We start from the raw sequence: 17,692 nt of genomic DNA, 5'->3' as shown, positions 1-17,692 counted from the left end.
TCTCTCTCTCTCTTCTTGTTTTCTTCTTATCTTTTTTCGTCTTTACTCGTATATTATTTCGAGTCTCGTGCGGACTGGGCAGGGAGAGAGTCTCTAAGTTGGAACTGTAGCCGAGGCTGAAAATCTTGGCTGGTTTTCTCTCGTAACAAGGTATACTCCGGTTGACTTGTTTGTTCTCGCAGCTCTCGCCGTTTGGACACTCCATCCGATGGATGAGCAGCCAAGAGTATCTCGCTTGACTGGTTGGTCGCTCTTATGACCGCTCTTGTACGGCTGCTCCCGCTAACACGCGAATTCGCCCGACGAGCCTCTCCCCGCTTCACTTTTTCATTCCCTTTTTCCTCCTTCTTCATATTTTCAATCTCACTTTTGCCTTCTCTACCATTTCTTCACTCGATCCCAAACTTCTTTCAGTTTCCAATTGCTCTTTCACCTACCGGTGGACAAATTTCAACGATAAAAGTTCTCAAGTTCGAGAAATAATTAGTCACGCCTCCGCATTATGACGAAACTTGCCGTCCTTGTTTATTATACTCACTGGACGTAGCGCATTATTCTAGTGCGCAGCGAGTCCGTGTCCGATACGAGCGAATATTTATAGACTAACGTGAAAATCCTGCCTCATTTTTTACCGCTGCGATATCGATGCGTTTTGCGCAACGATTAAATCGAGCCACTAAACTCGTCGAGTTTCTTGCGCGAGATAACTTTTGAGGAGTTCTGATTTCGCGGAAAGCCCAGAGGAGGAAATTGGCACGATCCGGCGCGTGCTAAAGGTCTATTCGGCGGAGTCTCCAACGGGGTCTCCGAGCCCGGAGAGCTGAGGTCAACATATCTGGTTTTATATAGTTGCGGTTGTGACACGAGAGGATGTGAGAGCACGCAGTGGAAAAAAGCTGAAAATTGTGTTTTCTTCCTGCCTCATTGATATACTCGCTCATCTCCCGCGCACTTTTCGCTGCGTGTTCTTCTGCTATCCGTTAAATTTGAGAAGTATAAAGCTCGGGCGCGCGACCGTGCCGCGAGAGTTCTCTACGAGTATAGCACAACAAAATCTAAAATTAAAGCGGCCTGCCGAGGTGGTGGGCGCGTACTATTCGCATCCCGAGTCGTCTCGATTTTGCGCGGGCGAGCGATGTTATTTCGAGCCGCCACGCAACCACCTGAGCCAAGCATCCCCAAATACCACGATGAATTCATTACGCACACTCCCGCACAGACGTTTTTTTTTCTCAAAAACACATGTTGGTGGACACGTTCGTCTATAAAGGATAATGAACACGTACACGCGTTTATTCGAATTTCGCGTCTTGGGGGATTCTGACTCAGGTTGCTCTCTGCTTCCGAGCCAACTTCTTCGCCAGGCTACGAGTTCGAATCCGTGGTATATTACATGAGATCTGAGACGAAAAGTCATCGAGAAACGCGGGCACCGCGAGAACACCTCTCAAGATTCTACTGATCCGAAGTATCTTTTATTTCTCATTTGGCGTCGTTAGTTTCCGTCATAATCTTTCGGAACACACGTTTTCGCTGTCCGATTCCTCTTCGACGTCTCGCAGCTCGTTGTTGCAGCTGCCAAAAATTCTTCGACTCGACAGAGTCGAACTGGATTCAAGAAACTCCTAAAACCAAGTTGGCCGCAGGCTGCGACGAAGCCGGAACACCGAATGGCGAGTCGGAATTCCCAAAGCGGAGGCATAATTGGTAATTAGGCGCAAAGTGCTAAAAAAATAAGATTTCTCTGAATTTTTGAAGCGGAGAAACGCGCTGGTTTCCGCGCCATGAACGAAGGCGCGAGGGCGAAATTTACGACGTTGGGGCACACGAAAAACCGAATTTGAGCCCATCCGGTTATTCATTTTTGGTTTTTATGCTAAAACTTCTCAAATTTTGTTATTCCTTTGTAATAGAAATCATTTTTTCCGACTTGCTTTTTTCCTGCGTTGTAGAATTTTCATTGAACGCATCGGTTGATCATTACACTCGCGAGGAGCGCCAAACGCACCGATTATCCGATTACACATTATGCAAGTACTTTTATGAATTTTAAAACAGTAATAATTGTGATAATTGACGATGAATCACACAATTTATTCGATATTATAATGACAGCGATCTTGAAAAGGAACTTTATTTGCGATCGTTGCAGTATTTTACAGAATTGCAATCCGATTTTTTCCCTCATTCGATTCCGTTTGTCGAATTCCTGCTGTGCGAGCAGAATACTTTGATGGTATGAAACGACTTACGGAAATATTCGAACACGGTAGTCCCACACTCTTTTCGACGTAGCCTTTAGAACGCAGGAATTCTCCGCGGACATTTCATTTTAACATTTTCGGACTATAAAATTCTTATTTTTTTACGAAGAAACCATTCCAATCTCTCGCTCTCTTCTAAGCGGGAAGGAATATGAACATATAATTATAAAAGAAAAAGTGGTTAGTTCGCTGACGACTCTTGAGCACGCTACGATTGCGAAATCATCCGGTGACGATGATGAATCATTGACCGAACGTCTGCTCCACCGTTAGCGCCGACTTTTCGAGTTCTAGCCTTAAAAGTACGTGCGATGCGCTATTTCGAATAACACAAGTTTTCACGTCGAATCTTTTTTACACTTTTTCTCGTTTTTTTATTTTTTTCACTTCGAAAAACACTGAAGAACAAAAACGATTCTGGCAGATGAAAATAAAATGCTTCGAATGATAATCAATATTCATTAGCATCGATTCGTGAATCATTCTAATGGATGTATGAAATATATTTGTAAAAAAATAAAACATCGTTTATCTCCGTTCGAAAATTATTCACGCAGACTCAAACGTGGTGACTCAAAGTCGTTAGTTCAACATTTTTCCAACGTCGATCCATCGATAACCGAATCGAAGGTAAATAGAAGCTTTCCATACTTTTTTGTGTAATTCAAAATCCCCGTGCTGTTTTTCAAATTGACAAACTGTGATTTTATGACGCCGAAGTACCGAAATTTGACCAATCATTTGTCGTAACGAGAAATTGGAACCCGAGTTCAATATCACAACATATATAATTCAACACAAATTAACAAATACAACTGTTACATCGTTGAACTTCCGTCGACGTGATATTGAAAAAAAATTGAGTCTTTCAAACGCTTTGTAATTAATAATACTAATAACGAATCGACGGATACTCCCATTCGTGCGTATTTTTAATGAAATACCGAAATGCTAATTCGTAGGTTTCCAACAAGGATTCTATCCGATATTCGAACTGTTATATTTCAAATGGAAAAGAATGAATTTAACGCAGCGTCGATAAGTCTGGTATGGCTCACACACGAGCAATAAAAGTATTTCTTGTTTTACGAGACACAGGTATTTGTCACTAGTGATCGATGATAATATAATGAAAGGGGAGAGGTGGTCGCTATTGATGATTATGGTTGTGGATAGGCTTGAATTAACATGGATTTCTATACGATTTCAACGATTCGTGAGAGCTCGGAACGTGGAAATCACTCTACCGTATAGAAAACCAGCTGCTGTTCATTGCTCGCGCTGCTCTTTCTCTCGGTATCTCGTTCCCTCTTTCTCTTTCCCTTTTACTTTTTATCTCTCTTTTTATTGGCCTCTCCGTTGCTCTTTCTCTCGGGATCAGTGGTGGTTTCACGAGAGCGTGTGCCGCGAGGACGCTTTTTGCCTTTGCTATCAATGACTGAATCCAACGTGAGGCACGCGACCACCCGAGGCTATATACGTGCACAAATCGGCCTGTTCCAAGTGCCGCGGTTTGTGCGCCACCACGTGCGATCATGCGCGCGTGCTATTCGTGACAACTGCACGTGGCTTTTTTTCATTTTCTATCTCTCCCGGTGTCTTCGTCTCTTCAACGGTGTTGCGAACCGTGCCTCTCCCGTCGTTCAAATTATACATGTTTTTTTTTTTTTTTCATTTTTTTTTATTTTCATTTGAGCAAAATAAAGCGTCGAAGTCGCAATAATTATTCGCAGTTGCGACGACGCGGAGCCTCGAGTATTGGCACGAAAGGTCCATTCCATATCGGCAAAGTGTCTTCTCACGAGCCAATGCGCATTGGATGTAGCTCTCAGCAGAGATCAAAAGTGAACACCGAACGATCAACATTCGTTTCGTATCACACGAGCATCGATGAAAGTCGTACACAAGAAGGCTTTTTTCCCCGCGTTAAGATCCACTATGAAGATGTACGTGCGTTCGTCGCGACTCCAGCAGAATGTCATCGAGAATCGAATGCGGATGCTCTCGATCGAAGGGAGCGAGAAAAAGGGTAAACCGCAAGGGACAAAGACGGGAGGAGGTTGGGAAGAATAGTTTTTGTCGGCGTGAGCAAGGCTGTAACGTTGTTGGTGTCGAGATCGAGGAATTCCCTCAGTGGCACGCGACCGCCCGAGGCGTCGGGATGCTCCAGCACGTGAGCCGCTGCAACCACCAGGCTCGTGGAATGTCGAGACATGCCATCTGCGACGCCACCCGAAGCCCGCATTTTTTCTTCTCTTTTCGTTGTTTTTTTCTTATATTTTTATTGTACGTACGATACGACATAATGAGACGTCTTCGTGTACATAATTCCGGGGAATTTGCTGCAATAATTCCTCTCGCTGTCGTTATCGTTGGTGCGTGCGCAGCAATACATCGCGCGCATATACGAGCGCGGAAAATATTGGCAGGCACAGCCTCGAGCCAATAGCGAAAGCAACGCACGGGCCCATGCCGACTGCGAGGAAAATGACTAGATTTAAGATCCAACCGATTTAAATTCATTCGCCTTCTGTGATTATGTATGCTCGCTACATTACATGTGCTCGCGAGATGCTTTATTGAAATTACAGTACTTTACACTCTTATGGGGGGCTGCGAAGAGATAAGTACGGCTGGAGACTCCGCATGTGATTACTGCTGGCTCTTTCAACTTTTCCTTTTCGTATTTTGTCGAGATTTTGTCAATCGCCTGAGGAGAAAAATTGCTCAGGTATCGTTTCGGTTTTCTTAACCTTTCAAATGAGTTTTCTACGTGGAGAGAAAAAAATTGTAAGAATCACGATGCCACTGTAGTGTTTCTGAATTGCTTATTTGACAGTTTTACGCACTCGAGTTCCAAGGAGCCGCTCGAATACGAGTATCGCCGATCCGCCGAAATGTTTGAAAACTTACTGAGGTACGTTGCAGCGTTTCATTCCCCCTTGAATATTAACAAGGAGAAAAAAAAATTGTGAAAATTACTACGACTTCCAAGTCAATTCCGAATGAAAACTTTGAAATTGCGTATTTTGCTTTGACAGGGGTTTAAGCTGTGCTATTTTTTCGCACGTAGTTCACCGACGGAAGATCGTAAAATTTTATTAATGCCACTTTGCTATGATTAAAACTGTTTTCACGATCGAAATTTACAGTTGAACACAGCAAGATTTGAGGAGCTCGAACACAAGCAACGATATCAAATTAATCGAGTTTTCGTCAAGTCATTTTCGAGTCCTCGCTGCACACAAAAGACACCGTAAATTCGTAACCTCAAGCCCCGAATACGAAATCTAACGGATAGAATGTTTGCGCGGGATAAAAAACTGCATGAGCGAAATTTCGCAACTTGTAAGTCGGCCGAGATAATTAGTGAAAAGGGAAAAAAAGCCGATGCGAAAAAACGGTCCTTCCGCGAGCAGATTGTTCCACTATCGGGCTATATTTGGCTCGTTTGTTCGTCATCGGGAAGACGAGCTTATTACTATTCGGTTCTCCGTTCGCCGATTGAGTGACTCACGTGCGGGTTCGCGCACAGTTTCGCGAGAGCTGCGAGTGCCAGCGAGCGTTTTTACGCCGTAACTTATAAGAGGCCCGTCAGCGCTCACAAGACACACGGGCGATTAAGGATCGTTTCCGGTAATTACCGGGGGACATCGAAGATGTTCTCACGAGGGATAGCCGCATTGTCTGTCCAAGACTGGCAATGTCGAGGCACTGATAATAGGATCATTGAGAGACTCACGCAGTATATGAAACAAAAACTGGGAGAGAAAAACGCTCGCCAATTGCTCGACATCGGACGTGAGGATCATTTGACGATTTACAACTTCTCGATTTATGGGTCAAGTTACGTGCTGCACTTTTTGTTGCAATGAACGCATTTAACGGACTGTTTCAATGCGCAAAAGGTGGCTCGAGCTCGAATCGATAATCATTGATGAAATCCGCTCAATCATTTCTCAGGAAATTTCGACTTTCGCGCATGAATGTATTCTTTGGTGGCGCAAACTTTGGTGGCACTCGAAATTTGGACTGATCGCTAACCTCTGAGAAATCTCGATTATCTCGGAAAAGCTTCTGCTTATTCTTCTATTTTTTTCTATCTGTGAGACAGTTCGTGTATCAGGAATTTAGAACTATTCGGTATATGAATTATTATTAAACAGAAATGTGGGAGCTCCGTAAGCTCCCGTATAAACTTTGCGATTTTTCAAGTTTTCATTCTTTGTTAAATGTTCGATAACCTGACCTGAATTTTCGCCAATCTATTCGCATGCACTTTGAATTCGCTGTTATTTAAAATTCCTTATTTGTAGGATATTCGTGAAAGGAACACCTTGAATCCCACTCAACTTAAATCCCACGAAATATCCACAAATCCCAACTAGCTGAAACACCCAACATCCCTGAAATTCGATCTCCAAAAAAAACTAGACAATCCTTGTCGACCTAAAAACTGTAATCAGATTTTGGACGCATGAGCAATCGGATGAGCGCTCGACGGATGACGTCGAGGAGTCAATCAGAGCCGATCAACCGCACAATTTCAAAAGATTTCTTGACTTACGACCAGATGAATTTTCCCACATAGGGAAAGTAAGTCGAATCTGTATCGATAGTTTCGGCGTAGATGGTCCCTCGGTACGATTTCACATGGGTATAGATGGACCCGTTCGATATATATCTTGCTTTATGTCGCGAGAGATTCGGTCGGACAGATTTACTGTACATATGCGCGCACGGGAGAGCGCAAGAGGTAAATTGTAAATAAGCGCGGCGAGAACGAGTCTCGTCAGAACGAGTCTCGTGAAACTAACGGATGCACGTAATTCTCATTGAGGAGGTAGAAGGCGGTCCCGTGGCACGATCGCCAACACCAGCATCGCCAGCGAGAGGGAGAGAGAGAGAGAGAAATTGAGAATACCGCATTGAGTGAGTGCCCCGACGGTCCGACTCTCTCGTCCTAAGACCGCTCTTGTCTCTCGCAGCATCCAGAGAACTGAATATCTCTTGCGTCGCATCGATTTTCTCCTCGTGTGATCATTAAGTGCTTCTCAAAAACCGAACGACATGCGACGACGGCGATTTATTTCTCTGCTTTATACTTCCTAAGAGGGGTTTCGCGGCGCTATTTCATTCAACGTTAATTCAACGTTATTTCGTGTATTGAATATAAATATTCTTCGCTTCATTGTGGATTATCTAATAATTGAAATAATTAATCACTCTTCCGGGACGTTTTTAATGAGCGTTTCAACAGTCGCGGCTCTACCCCATGTTTTTTATTTAATAAGTTTGCGAATTGCGTGATGCTCGAGGATCCTGAAATCAAGTGTTCTTCAGAGCTTCAAACGTTTTTGGAGTTGCACCGTCGAATGGGAACTTTATTGCGGAGTATTTGAGCGGGAAGCACTTTTTCCGGGGTCCTGGTGACGCGCACGGACTCTGAAACCCGCTGAAAACATTCTCTGTATCGAGACCTGGGCTCCCGAGAACATGGAAATTGGAAGTCCAAGTGGGCACCGAGCGAATCGATCTTCGTTCATTTAAAAAATGACTCGATCTCGCAGTTATCGCGATGACCGCGTTGACTACTTTTATGAATTGTATGAGCGCAGGAATTGTAAAAAATTGCTTGAACGATGCGAAAGAATAATGCAAACCTGAGAAAAAATGAATGAAAGATGGGAAGAAAAAATGTGGCTGCGGTTCGTGAAAATAAATGTTGAAGCCTTCATAAAAGGATATTAATTTCGGAGAACGTTAAGAGCGCGTGGCGGATGGGAATCGTTCGAATAATTTATATAGAAAGACCGATGAAGTTGCGTAAACGGTTTTCAGACTACGAACCTCAGGGCTGGTAGACTCGCCCATATTATTACCGCGCGTGTGTCTCAGGCTCAATTCGATTTAAATTCATCCGCGCCTCATAAGTCCATCCTTCCAAACGAGTTATATGTATATGTATATAACCAGCTTCGTGATGATCCTCGAGGCTACCTGAGTTACGCGTATGTCGACGTTGACCAACGTAAAAATCGTACGTGAGACGAAGAGAGAAAGAAAAAGAGAGAGAGAGAGATTCATGTCCGTTCACACCGTTCATACTTTTCTCTCATGATCGTTAAAACACTCGCTCCCTCATTTACCTGTGCTTTCTTGCTCCGAGCATAACCTGTGTTATTGCGTGAGTGGACACTGATTACTCATTCATGCACATAGACCTGTAGACGAGCCCACCAAGAAATAGGGTACGACTTTCATTACAGGAATATCGCATCTCCGAGGAAAATGACATATTTTTTTTCTTCCAACCTAATCCCTTTTTATCTTGAATATTTAAATATGATGAGATACCGGGAAAACGTAATTAAGGGGGTCGTATAATAATTGAGAGGTGAGCAGCAGCATGGCATGCAACAAAATATGTCAAAATATCCACTAATTTTGGAGAATATTGAAGAATTTTAGTGGAATGAAAGCTCGTTGAGGCGATGAAGTATGCAAAGACAGCGAATTCCGATTTTTCATTGATCGGATTCTTTTTTTTTTTTTTCCTTAACGTATTTCTTTCGCATGAGCGTATTTTTTGGTGACGCAAACTAGGGCACTCGAAATTCAGACTGATTCCTAACCTCTGAGAAGTCGCTGTGATATAGGAAAAACTTCTGCTTCTGCCATTTTTCCAACTTCTATCGTTAATATCTCTTTTGAGCATACCTTAATCCTTTATTTTTATCGTCGCTATATGGATTCCTTACATTTTTTTTCCATCTTTTTTCTATCTATAATAGAAATGTAGTATGATGATATGGAATCTCCACAAGGTCCCGTATAAATTTTGCGATTTTTCAAGTTTTCATTCTTCATTAAATGCTCGATAACCCGAGCTGAAATTTCGGCAGTATGCACTTTGACTTTGGTGTCATTTAAAATCACTTATTTGTAGAATATTCGGGTTCGTGAAAGGAATACCTTAAATGTGCGTTCATGTAGATGCGGATTGTCCGAATTTTCAAAAAAAAACGTCCAACTTTGTCCAGGCTGAAGAAAAAAATCATAAACGTCGCGTTAGATTTGATTCGTACCGAAAACGTGAGCGATGCTGTTTGTGGGTGGTTTCGAGAGCTCATGCCACTCGGATGACGGTTATATAAGTTATACGAGAGCGAGTATTATGGAGGAGCGCGTTTTTAAAAACTCGTTTGGGCATTCCAGCCGGAATACTATTGCTGGGAGATTAATAAAATTTGATATCACGATAATTTTCTATTCCAATCTCCAATGTTCCGGCTATATTCAAATATTTTTTGTGTTCGGTATACAAATATGTGCCCACCCAAACACGTACACGTTTTTTAGATATGTGCCACACGCTATGCGCGTTGTTGGACGGAAAATATTACAGAAATCTTTATGTCGTTGTGATATATAGTTCGGGCCCTAATAGGCTTGTGGGTCCATATACTATGAAAGCTTTTTCTCCGGTAAAGCGTCGAGGATGAAGCCTCCGGAGCGCTCCTCGTTCGATCGAGCGAGCAGCTTCGTCTTGGACGAGTTAACGGGATGCTAACGCGTGCAGAGGACCGAGAGCGCGACGATTCACGATCCTCCTGAAGATTATCGGTATACGGATACGCGTGTAAGGGGAGAGCACGCATGCGACGTGTACATAAAATTCCATAACGAATACCAAATTCCAAAATACAAGGGATCGTTGTACAAATCTCACTTCACGAGAGTGTTCAGCGACGGGATTAAACTCCCGCCGTAAGATCATAGCTCGTCCGTCAAACTCAATCGTATCAATTACTTGAAAATAAACTTACGCGAAATCCAATTTAAAAATCTGCTGCTCTTCCGAGGGGTCAAGTATTTCATTTTTGTTCGCTTATCGTTGCTTATTCGAATTGTTATTCTGACAAAGAGTGACGAAAAACGAGCTCGGTTTCTTCACGATGAAAAATCATTCTTCACGCCAAAATGGAATATACTCGAGTGGAAGTTTCATCAAAAAATGATATCACAATGAGCTGTAGTGCGATTTGCAAAATGACTTATCGATTGTTGAGCAAACGAATAATTTATCATTATTGTTATTGCAAAGTGTGTATATAGCACACGCGAGCAGAGATGTCACAAATCTTTTGAAAATAGATCGAATCGAGTTTACGATCCACGACGTCGATAAGCTCGAGCGAATTGCGCGAGGTCCGCGATAAACGGGCGGTTCGACAGACCAATAATAATAATCGTAACGAGCGAATCTACTTTGGCCAAGTCCTCAGCAGCATAAATGAGAAGAAAAGATGAACGAGCCTGACAATATTATAAATAATTTAATAAAATGTATTTTATATGGGTGTGTTTGAGAGATATCGTTGGAAGGATCTCAAGACCGAATGAGTTACGTGCACGCGAGCCGGACGCGCACGGTAGCGATCACCTACATTACGGAGGCTGCGGCAAAAAAGATGGGAAGAAAATGAAGTGAGAGATAGAAAGAGAGAGGCGTGCAGGAGCAGCGGGGCGGGGGGGGTTTCCATCGATCCGCGTTCGCATACCCATCGTTGATAGGAGGCTTGAGGGATTCGATCGTGTGTCGAGCAGATGCCGATCGTGGTCGATCGCATCGACCGCAGCGACGCGAGCTCCGAAGGCTCTGATAACTGCCGCTCTTTCGCTCGTCGGTGAATAAAATTCGAGTAATAAAAAGGAAAAAAGGGAAGGCAGAGGTGGAGCGAAAAGTTGCGTGAAAAGGGAGAAAGTATAAGGAAGAAATAAAGGAGGAAAATGAAGGATAAAAAATTCGATCATCGGGTCATTATGGAGGTCGGAAAAATGTTGGAGACACTTGGAGAGAAACGATAGGAAAGTAACGTCGTTCGTCCAGCCAAAAACGAAAATGAAGATGTACGAAAACACAGGAGGAGAAGGGGCGAGAGGCTCTTGTCATTGATAAACGAGGAGCTCCGGATCAAACCACATTTTCATCGAATTCTGTCAAGTGGAAATGTGCGCGCTTCCGTTCCTGACCTTTTCAAATGATATTAGCCAACCCACTTCTTTTTCGCCAAAATAACAGACTTCCTCGTCGTCCCGAACACTCGCTTCTTCCAATCTCATAAACCTACACATCGATCCGTCCTTCCCACGCGGAATATGAACGTAAACAACTGAATGAACTTTGTATAATTAATATATTGCTTTTCAAAATGACGAAAAATACGCGGCTATCGATCGACGGGGTCAGAAAATTCATGGATTCGTTCTTACGTCGATCAAGTTGAAACGCTCATAATTCCATCAAACGGAACTGAAAATATTCGATATTATTTCAGATATAAAAGTGAAGAATTCGTACGAGAAACTCAGGCTCAATCGACCTCCGAAGCTCCTGGAATCGAAACCAATTATATACTCATCCATTTTTTGCCGCTGTTCACAACTCTTTTCCCCTTTAAGGTAGATCATGCTCGAAGGAAATTGTAAATATATTTTTTTTAACTTATCGCCTTTGGCGAATGAAATTGGAAAGCATTAATTAATAGAGAATCCATCACTGACTGAACCCCAAAAATCATTCGTCCCTGGCAAAAATACTTTATTTTTTTATGTAAAAAATCGCATTACAGAGAGCAAAGAAAAAACACAAATGGAAATGGATGAAGAAAAAAGTATTAGCCAAAAAACAGAATTCTATGACAGAAACGGGCCAAACGAAAAATAAACAAAATGCCGAAATAAGCAAATGTGAGGTTGTACGAGTGCTCGTTAACAATTTCGTATGATCTTTAAGGTAAAATATATTTATTATTAGTAATACAATCGTCTCGAATTTTTTTCATTGTTATTGCGAACGTTTTTCATAAACTTCGTAGGAAGTGTTCATTCGTAACATGGAAAGATGAACGATTTTTTACGCATAGTCCCAATAACCCTGTGTATTTTTCTTCATATTTAAGCACGTTTATCTCACTAACCAATAAGACGAACCCTTCGAAATTTGACATGGACGCAAGTCGACTACCGATTTAATTCTGTCTAAATTTCAAGACTCTCTTAAAAAAAATCGTTTCGTGCATGAACTACCTTAATGCGCACACTCAATTGTTGATTAACAGAGTTTCGAATACTTCAGCTCACGTACCGAAGCGGAGAAATTTAAATCTGGAATCCTCCGAAGAGTAAGTGCTTTCGAAGTTCGTTTCATATTTATTTGTCGACCTTTGTGTGAGGTCTAACTCAGAAGAACAGGCTTTTTTATGCTCCTAAGATAATATTTTTATTACATTCTTACTCACGAGCCTCCTTTATATTGAATAGCGTAAAGCCCAGGTAAATATACGTATATACAGTGATAAAGGTAATGCCAGAAATTTCTACGTTTATTTATTCAAACTTGCTTGTTTCAGAGACCACGGGACGCGATAAATACACCATTTTCTGTTACAACGCTTCTCTCTCCCTCTCTTTTATTCTCTCTGATTATTTTTCCTTCTCCTCGTCTCACCATCACCGTTTGATAAGGTGATATCAGAGACGATTCGTGCGTAAGAATAATTTCATTTGCAAATGCACGAGTGTGACGAAAGAGAAAATACGGGCTGAAGGCCAATACCAAGGAGGATGGAGCAGCAATGGGTTTTACGATGAGCATCGATATCTCAATTCTTATGATAATACTTCGAACGAAAGTTTTGTTCAGTCATTTATTCGGATGAAAATATCGTGATCGTGTTAAAATAAAACTTTTATTGCGTCATTATTGGGAACATTTTCATTGGGAGCGTGAGCCGGAACTCTGGGAATGCGCAACATTTTTTCAAAGCTACGAAAATACATTGTTGCTCCGGGGGACAAAAGAGATTTTCCCAGATTCAACGAATAGGCGAATAGGCTCAATTATTCGAGTGTTTTCAACCACAGTCCACCGAATCCCCAACCGCAACAGCACGGGAATATAAGCTACCTTAAAAGTTGAGTAATAGCTTGAATTTTTTTCGGGAATTCAGTTGCATTAGATTGTCTTGAAACTTTGACGAGCGTCCTTTCAAGAAATGTGACTTGAAAAAGCCAAGTCCAAATGTATGAGAAAGCACGCGAAAGTTCGAAGCTGCCGGAGCGCTGCGAATGGAACAAACAGGAAAGCTTTTTATTGAGAGTCAAATGAATGATGGGGCCGGTGTAATTTGAAACGGGACACCTTGTATAAGGTTCGTATAAGTGTAGGATACATCGAAGGAATCTAGAGGCGCTTAAATGTCGAAGAAAAGCTAGGGCTTTGAAAGCGAGGGCCGGGCGCGAACAAACGTGGTGGAATACGTGATTTCCACGGGCGCGCCGCAACGTTGCGGAGACCAACCGGTCCGTAAACGTTTTTCCAGTCTATTAAAAATCTGTCCCCGCCGGGCTAATTCGCATCCGCGCCTGCCGCGCTCGATTTATTCTCTCGTGAGCCACTACTCTCGATGCTGAAAGAGAGCACTAGAAGCAAAAGGAGAAAAACGACGAGGCGAAGAATGAGACGAAATGAACGAGAATAAAAGAAGAAGAAGAAGAAGAAGACCAAGAGGAAGGACCGGAGATGATGAAAAAGCGACTAAAAAACATGCGAAGATGCGGAGAAAGAAGAAGAAGAAGAAGAAGAAGCAGCACCAGAAGAAGTACGAGAAGTAGAAGAGGAAACAGGAGACGAAGAATGCTGAAGGAAAGGTGTGTTCTCCACTCGCAGACACAGAAAGAGAAATATGTAATACAAGACGCGCGCGGCCTTTTGACGACAATATAAAACAAACCTCTTGCACGCTTGAAAAAAAAAAAAAAAAAAAAAAACAACAACACAATAAACATACATTTCGAAGCAACCACGAGTCCAAATCATTTTTTTCTCTTCGCATTAATGATCAACGCAAAATTTCATGCAATTTCTACTCCCATTTTCTCGCCGATATCTCGCTCAAGATTCATCGACATTCGAGAAATTGGAGTGCACAAAAAAATGTTTAGTTGTAAGTTTACAAGATAATGTGTTTTCAATGGTTTTCAACCTATTAAGACTCTTGATACTTTTGAGATTAATTCCGAGTCGATTTAGTGATTTAATTCCACAATAGTCTGTAGGGAACATAATTTCATGCATTCTCCCAGTAAGTTTCTTTCAATTTCGTATTCTCTTTGTATTTTCCAGTGTTTCTTTCGATTCTCTGTGTATACGTGTCCGTTTGATTGTGTCTTTCATTTTTCATCCTCTTCTCTCTCTTCTTTTTTCGATGCCGATTTTTCCCCTCGGAATCGTTCGGTTCTCGCTTTACTTGCTCGTTGCCAGGTCTAAATCTCTCCCGTTATTTTTTTTTTTTATTTTTTTTTTATTATTTTTTTAAAATCCTGTCTCCATTCTGTGGGACTCTCTTGCTTGATTCCTCTGCTTGCTCTTTATCCGTTTCTCTCTCTCTCTCTCTTTCTCTCTGGTTGGATCCACGGACTCGCAAGATCAGAGAACGAGCGTGTCGTTCCAATCCTGGGGACACACCCATCGAATGCCAACTTGCTCGAGAAAGAGAGGAAGAGAAAGAAAGAGAGGACTGGTCTCACTGTGGACCAGACCCAAGACGCGACCGTTCGCTCTCCTCTCTACCTTCTTGCCTTTTACTCACTCCTTCACCCCCTCGAGCTACGAAAACCCTCTCGCCTCTTCGTTAACGTCTTTTGTCGTGAGGCCTCGTAAAGTTTGAAGTTTGTATGTTGCGTATATGTGCCCTCCAGGATTGTTGCTGTTTTTGTTGTTGTTGTTGCTGCTGCTGCTGCTGATGCTCTCGCTGCAGTTGTTTTTTTTTCATGACCCTTCTTCCCGAAGAAGAGGAATCGCGGGGACGTGAATGAAACGAGAGTTCGATACAAAACACTGTGTTTGTATGGAGGATACTTCACGATCTCGAATTACCGGTGACTCATGGGCTCAGTCAATGCCACCAGCAGAGCCGAAATCAAATTTTACGTAATCAGTGAATAAAGGGAGGAATGACAACGAAAGAGGAAGAGGGAGAGAGGCCTGGGCCTCGCCAATTATTTGCAATGGCTGAAGAACCTCCTTTAAGCAAACTTCTCGATTATGATCTGCTGGCATTTCATTCACGATGTGTAGAATAATTTTTACGAGCTTTGCACGAGGCAGCACCTAAATCTTCAAAATAATAAAAGTGACAGTAGTGTTTCATAGAGTGACAGAAACATTACTATTCCGAGCGTCTTAATTCGTGATTCCAATTTTTTTATTACGATTCCTCGAGTCCTCGCATGGGTCACGTTCCCATAAAGGTGTTTATCCATTTTATGTGAAAGTTTGAATTTTTTATATTATTATGATAAAACTGTTTTGTATTTGGGCGAAAAAACGGATTTTTGGAATTCGGAAATTCCTGATTAAATTATTTTTTGAATGTCAACCGACTCGAAGCCTCGTTTCTGGTTACGAGTTTCTCGGATCCAATAATGCCACTTGCATACCAAAAATAATTGGAGTCCTCGAAACGAATCTCCTTTGACAATACTTTGGTCACAAGAATCGAAACGCTTTAACGTCGCTTGATATTCACGGAATTCAATATTGTTTTTTTGCGACAACTCAAACCCCGAGACATCCAGTTTAACTTGTCGAATTTAAAAGTGATTAGTTAAGCCGCTTAAGAATTCGAGGCCTGAGACAGATTGACACAGGAACGGATGAGAGATCCTAGCGAAAGGGTCGAATTTATTTGAAACCTCGAAAAAAGCTCGCATTCTTACTGTGTTTACGCGCACTATATTCACAGACGTTTGAGAGTAGACCCGACTCTCAAATCTTTCAGACCCCAGCTCGAGCAAACTTTCGTGCTCAAACTTTTCGTCGGCACAAAACGACTCCCCAAAATTGCAGGCTGATGTTCCGTTTAATCAGCTTTTCGAGCGGCTCATTTGGAATGGATTTCTACATTCTTTGAAAATCTTCACTCGAACGGTACTCATTTCACAACCATCGAAAAATCCGAATACCAACATTCCCGAATGGACGAATCGAATGCTCTTAATCGTGGCATCATGCATTCGTCTCAAGCACAAGAAACGCAGCAAACACTTACGAAAGGTGCGTCTAATTGACCCGCGGTAAATTAAGAGTTCCCTACGAAGGCCAATGGTCGGGAAAAAAATGAGTGCTCGTACCCAACACCACGGCGGAGACTTGGGATCGATTTGGAACGTTTTCATTTTTCATTCTCGTATCAATGGAAAACGGTGGCGAATTATCCTTCGGAGGAACTAAAAATTATTGTATCCTCGCGAGAAAATAGTCAATTTGCGGTCCAAGGTAGTCGGAACTCGAGCGCAAATCGAGTGGAGAAAAAAATGTAAAAAATTTGGTAGAAATTTGGTTTCATGGTTTATTGAAACGTGGAAAATGAGGCTCAAGTCATCCCTCATCGCAATGATTTTCAAATGTTTAATCCTGCAATCACGTTCCTTTTTTCTTACTCACACTCTAACTGTTTCGCTTCTTCTAACTTTGATTGTTTCAAAACTTTGGAGCTTTTTTCAGTACAGGAACGAGTGAAGGTATCGAGAACCATCTAATACAGTTTTTTAAGGACCACCATGACACCGTGCAAACCTCCTTCACGCTCGCTTGCATTTTCTCTGCCACCGAAACGCGGCGACGTCATAAAAATTGAATAATCTTGCAGAAATTTCGTTCTCCAGAGATTTTTTTCAGTATTCTCGATTCTAGAACTGTCGCGAGCCCTCGATCGGCACTTCCGTTTATTGTTTCCTACTCCGAAAAAGACTGTTTTCGACTTTGTACTACGAATTGTGCTCGGACGGTTTTATTATAATGAAACTGCTCGCAAGTGCATTGAATCATCGATAGTTGAAATTTTGGGCAATTTTTCTAGAGAAATTGGGATATTGTTGGTTACGTCCTGCCTGCAAACTCAACGGTACGAAATGTTTTGAGAAATCGTAACTCTTGACTCGTGTGAAAAGATTTGAAAAATTTTGGCACGCTGCCCGCTCGGTGAATCACTTCGAGAGCTCGTTCGAACGCCCAAAAAGTCAAGACGAAAAAATTTGATCATTTGTTTCTACCACCCAGCACTTCGCTGACAAAATATATTAAAACTCGTGATCTGCGAAACTTGCTTAACGCTCTTGAGCACTGGATGCTTGAGAAGCTACTCGAGGGGACGAAACTCAGGATCCGAATGGAATGTCCGATCTGTCAATATTTCTAGCATCTATTGGACGCGATGCAAGTGCCAGCAGCGTTTCGAGACCAGGTAAAATTGATTCGATTCGAAATCGTTACACAGAGAGAAAATATTCAGCGTCGAGCGAGATCCCATTGCATTGGACGAAAGTCCGCAGTGGCTCAAACGTTGTTGTTGTTGAAAAAA

At 42.2% G+C, this 17,692-nt stretch overlaps 1 long non-coding RNA gene across 1 annotated transcript; it reads left to right on the top strand.

Moving 5' to 3' along the window:
• Window positions 1-11,555: 11,555 nt before the first annotated feature.
• Window positions 11,556-14,079, top strand: LOC122405750 (uncharacterized). Its single transcript, XR_006259817.1, has 3 exons — window positions 11,556-11,729; window positions 11,900-12,063; window positions 12,389-14,079. It is a non-coding gene; the product is annotated as an uncharacterized lncRNA (long non-coding RNA).
• The last annotated feature ends 3,613 nt before the right edge of the window (window positions 14,080-17,692 follow it).

Source organism: Venturia canescens, chromosome 2 (genome assembly GCF_019457755.1).
Source record: "Venturia canescens isolate UGA chromosome 2, ASM1945775v1, whole genome shotgun sequence".
NCBI lineage: Eukaryota > Metazoa > Arthropoda > Insecta > Hymenoptera > Ichneumonidae > Venturia > Venturia canescens.
Note: the sequence above shows the minus strand (reverse complement) of the source record. Positions and strands in the feature narration are given on the sequence as shown.